The sequence below is a fragment of the Berghia stephanieae genome, chromosome 1 (genome assembly GCF_034508935.2).
Source record: "Berghia stephanieae isolate SIO BIC M18660-M18661 chromosome 1, UCSD_Bste_1.3, whole genome shotgun sequence".
In the NCBI taxonomy this organism is placed as follows: Eukaryota; Metazoa; Mollusca; class Gastropoda; order Nudibranchia; family Aeolidiidae; genus Berghia; species Berghia stephanieae.
In genome coordinates, this window is record NC_088360.1 from 110,803,074 (window position 1) to 110,808,073 (window position 5,000).

At 32.2% G+C, this 5,000-nt stretch overlaps 1 protein-coding gene across 2 annotated transcripts in view; it reads left to right on the forward strand.

The window, feature by feature from the left end:
- The window catches only part of LOC144962719 (uncharacterized), a 234,225-nt gene extending 232,639 nt beyond the window's left edge, over positions 1 to 1,586 (forward strand). For both annotated transcript variants that reach the window (XM_078895910.1, XM_078895911.1), the window contains exon 5: positions 1 to 1,586. This exon is cut by the window's left edge and continues 1,654 nt beyond it. The gene's annotated coding sequence lies outside the window, so the exon portion shown is untranslated.
- Positions 1,587 to 5,000: the final 3,414 nt, after the last annotated feature.

Genomic DNA, 5,000 nt, shown 5'->3' on the forward strand with positions numbered 1-5,000 from the left:
TTTTAGATAACTGATTTTAGAAATTTACAAGAAATTATCAGCTGTCACCATTGCCCGATAGATCACTTGTTAGAGCTCTCTACTTATAATCAAGAGAACAGATCTCGATCACTGGTTGCGTCAAAGTCTCTCTGACTTCCCTGTCCACCCAGTTGTAACTGGGTAGAAAGAAGAAAAACAAATTGATACTAAGACGCTAGAAGCTGTGGTGGACTGTAAAAAGTGATAAACAAAAATGAATATAACAGCTTCAAAAAAGATCAAAATTCCAAACACGGAACGTTTCGGACTCAAAATCCCTCTTCAGTCAACAACAAAAATTAAATGTATTTACTTTTTCATTGTTTTGTTGTTGTTGTTGTTGTTGTTGTTGTTGTTGTTGTTGTTGTTGTTGTTGACTGAATAAGGTGTTTGAGCCCGAAACGTTCCGAGTTTGGTATTTTGTTCTTATTTAAATGGCTGTTATATTAATTTTTGTTTTTTTTTTCCATTTTACAGAAAGTGATCAAAGGGTAGCGAGCATGCATTTGCTACTGTCCGTTTGATGCTGCAGAAACCGCGGTAAACTTCAACTCCGCAAACCCCCATGGTTGTGATGGAACTTCTAACTTTAGCTCGAACATTAACTTAACAATGTGTTACATTATATTCCCCTTGTTGCTCATTATTTCATACGTTTTATTTATAGCCCTGTTTTCCGACAGGTTTAGTAAGTGTACGTTCGGTCTTTTGTTTAAATAGAGAGAATGGTTTGTAATTATTGTAACTAAACAGAAGGGGGGGGGGGGGGGGGGGGTTGAAAGAGTATAGGCTGTAAGAAACCTTTATTCTGTATTTTTTGTGTAAAATTAAAAGTTTTAACTTTAAAGTTGTTTGTCATTATGGTCATGGTAAAATAAAACCCAACAATATTTTATCCAGAACATTTCAGATAAACCCAATGTAGTTCTCTGTTTATTTATACCATTTGTCGATGTCTTGTTTGTATGTTTTATTATTTTGGATATTTTTACTTTCTCATGGTTATATCATTCTTTGAAAATATTTAAACTGCCAAATCGATTCATAATATATTGACTTTTCCTGGAAATTATTTGAGGTATGCTGAAAGTCTTGCCGGTAATACATGAATCTAGAGATTTCAAACATTAGAGGGATTGCAAGGAAGTCAGTTTCTGTGTAGCATAAAAGTATAGTAGTTGTTGCAGTAGTTGTAGTAGTAGTGGTAGTAGTAGTAGTGGTAGTAGTAGTAGTAGTAGTAGTAGTAGTAGTAGTAGTAGTAGTAGTAGTAGTAGTAGTAGTAGTATTGGTTGTAGTATTAGTAGTAGTGGTAGTGATAATAGTAATTGTTGTAGTAGTTGTTGTAATGATAATGGTGATAGTAATTATAGTCGTATTATTAACAACAGCAGCAACAGCAGCAGCAGCAGTAGTAGTAGTAGTAGTAGTAGTAGTAGTAGTAGTAGTAGTAGTAGTAGTAGTAGTAGTAGTAGTAGTAGTTGTGGTGGTGGTGGTGTGGCGGCGGTGGTGGTAATGGTAATGGTAATGGTGATAGTAATTATAAGGTGGGAAAAGAAGAAGAAGAAGAAGAAGAAGAAGAAGAAGAAGAAGAAGAAGAAGAAGAAGAAGAAGAAGAACAAGAACAAGAAGAAGAACAAGAAGAAGAAAAAGAAAAGTATATATTCAGTGGGCCTTTTAACGTAGAAGGCATACGATTAAAGGCAAAGGATTCTTGAATGTGTTGTTTTGTACATTATTTTAGAACAAACTGTTGAATCTGTTTTCCTTTAGATTGTTTATTTTAACATACGAATATCTTTTTGGAGCAAACGTCAACTATTTTTAATTATTCATTAATGTTTATTTTTTGTTGTTGTTGTTGTTGTTGTTTTTTTGTTTTTTTTTTTTTTTTTTTTTTTTTTTTTTTTTTAATGGTTTCATCTCTTTATCTCGCTTGTAAACAAAAGATGTGATCCTTCCTTACGATTGAGAATGACAGATTTGCATTCAATTTTTATTCGATCAATGTCAAGTATCGACATAATGTAATGTATGTAAAGAAATGCCGTTACTCCCCACATTTTATCTAATCAGTATCAGTATCAATGAGCAGCATTTTATTTTCCCCTTAGCTTTTCAAGGACGCTCTCACAGCATGCAACCCAGAATAGGATCTCCATGAAAGAACGAATCATCCTCCTTGCTCATGGAGGCGTACTGCAATTTGGACTCGAATAATTTTTGGAAGTTTATTTTGGCGTGATGATTCTTGATTTCAGAAGTCGTTGGTGCCAATTATTATTATTATTATTATTATTATTATTATTATTATTATTATTATTATTATTATTATTATTATTATTATTATTATTATTATTATTATTATTATTATTATTATTATTATTATTATCATTATTATTATTATTATTATCATTATTATTATCGTCACCATCATCATCATCATCATCATCATCATCATCATCATCATTATCATCATCGTAACCACCATTATTATTATTGTTATTATGTCTATGATTTTGATTCTTGTACCTTAACTTTTGTAGAATATTTTAATTCCCATTATAATTTAATTCAACTTTATGAGCATTAACATTACTAGTACTTTATATTATATAATTCAAAACATTTAGAACCGTGTTATACAACTTATCAGTTCACTGAAACGGTCTTCGGTGTTACCAAGAGACACATGCAGAAAACATTCTGTCCTCAATACAAAAATGATCATGTAAAATTTCACATGACAGAAATATTTATAAAAAGCGCGATTATACTAATTATTGTATATATCTTGTTTAATAAGAAATTATATATATATATATATTATATATATATATATATATATATATATATATTATATATATATATATATATATATATATATAGATATATATATATAGATAGATAGATACTCTCCAATTTTATGTTATGGTAAATTTGCTTTGTTACTTATGAGCTGGAGCCCGAATTACTTTTACCCGTAATAGATATTATTTGAATAGAGATGTGCAATGAAACAGACCTTATATAATTCTACTGTTGTTTTATTACAAACCAATTTTGAAGAATCTACATTTTGACAAAATAACATGTCCACGTTGTTCGGAATTTGGGGTGTACAGTTTAGGTTAATATATATATATATATATATATATATATATATATATATATATATAATATATATATATATATATATATCTCGCTCTCTCTCTCTCTCTCTCTCTCTCGCTCTCTCTCTCTATATATATATATATCTCTCTCTATCTCTCTCTGTGTGGTGTGTGTGTGTGTGTGTCCCTCTCTCACTCTCTTTCTCTCCCTCCCTTCCCCCCTTCTCTCTCTCCTCTCTCTCTCTCTCTCTCTCTCTCTCTCTCCATCTATCTCTGTGTTTTGTCCGTTTATGGGATACACCATTAGGTTATTATAATGCTAGTTTAATATGCCAGGTATTAATAATTGATTCTTGCCATTACACTACCAAAAAAAAAATATTGGAAAATAGGCCAAAATGCGTTTTAAAACTGGCGCTTTACAAAGGGTCCCTGACCGCAGCAACACGTAACAAGTACAACGAGACACGACGCCCGTATGGTGACATTACAATTGTTTCTCCTTCAGAGACAACACTGCTAACGGCCAGATACTCATATTACACATGAGTACAGTGAGAGATTGTGAGTAAAGAGCCTTTTCCAAGTACTCAACTATGCGCCGAGCGAGGCTCGAGCCCAGGACCTTCCGATCCGAAAGCGAGTGTCATACCACAAGACCACATAGCCGCACATGTGATTATATACAGGTGATGATATCAACTCAATATGATATAACCATTAATAGTTTCCATGGTATTGTTTATTTAACTAAATAATGATGCTATGCATTTTCTAAGGATAATCGTTCTTCTGCCATCAAGATCATTAGTACGAACAGACAAAACTATTGTAACCTTAAATGTTTACGGTTTGTAACATACGTGAGAACGAATCATCCAACTTGAAACCATTACAAGATCAAAGTGGGGTCAAATCCATTTCTTCTAGACCGTCTATATTATAAAAGTGTCCGATAAATAATGTGACAACTCATTTCTCGGCATACAAAGTACGGAAATGGTGAATCCCATATCAATTATTTTTTATTCCTTTTATTTATCACATAGGGGAAATCTGTCTTTAGGGTTGCCTTTAGGGTCTATTCCAAGGGATGACTGGAATAACACAGGCGTTAGCCGCAGTGCGGTGACCCAAACTTAGGGCGAGGTGACTTGCTAAATCAACTCAGAGCAGCGGGTATTCGAGCGCGGTATCTTTTGGGTAAGAGTAAGAAGCAAAGACCGTACAGTTGAGCCACGCTGCCCCTCAACTCAAATTTTGACTTTTGAATCTTTTTCAAATTAATGAAATCAAGTCGTCAAAATATAATGGGAAAATATATATTATGCAGTTTGTAGTATCTTTCTCTTAGTTTACGTTTACCAAACGTAGATACGTATCTTGGTATTTCATGTTAAGATAATATTTTGCATATAAAGACGATTTTTGTTTTGTTTTCATTTTGTCTGTTGATTTGTTAGTTTTATATTTCCTTTATAAATTATTTGATTTTTGTTTTCTTCGTTGTTGTTTTTTTTAAAAAACTTTTCACACAGTATAAAAATTATGAATACCCTGAAAAGTATTTGTTGCGTTAACAGACTTATGAAAGAAACCAAACGTAAATACACAGCTTTTTTTCTTTCCTTCCTTGCGCTCACAGCTTCCAGCCTCACCATCAAATTGATACAAAATGTGTATTTTCCTTTGTTAATATATATTTATTATTATACTATTATTAATATTATCATTATTATTATGCCCTTTATGACGTGCATTATTCGCAGATCCGATAACCCAAATTGTTATGGGCTCATTGATATAATGGAAATACTGTCAAACCAGCGCAAAATATTGTCCATTACAACCATTTTAAACCAAGCCCAT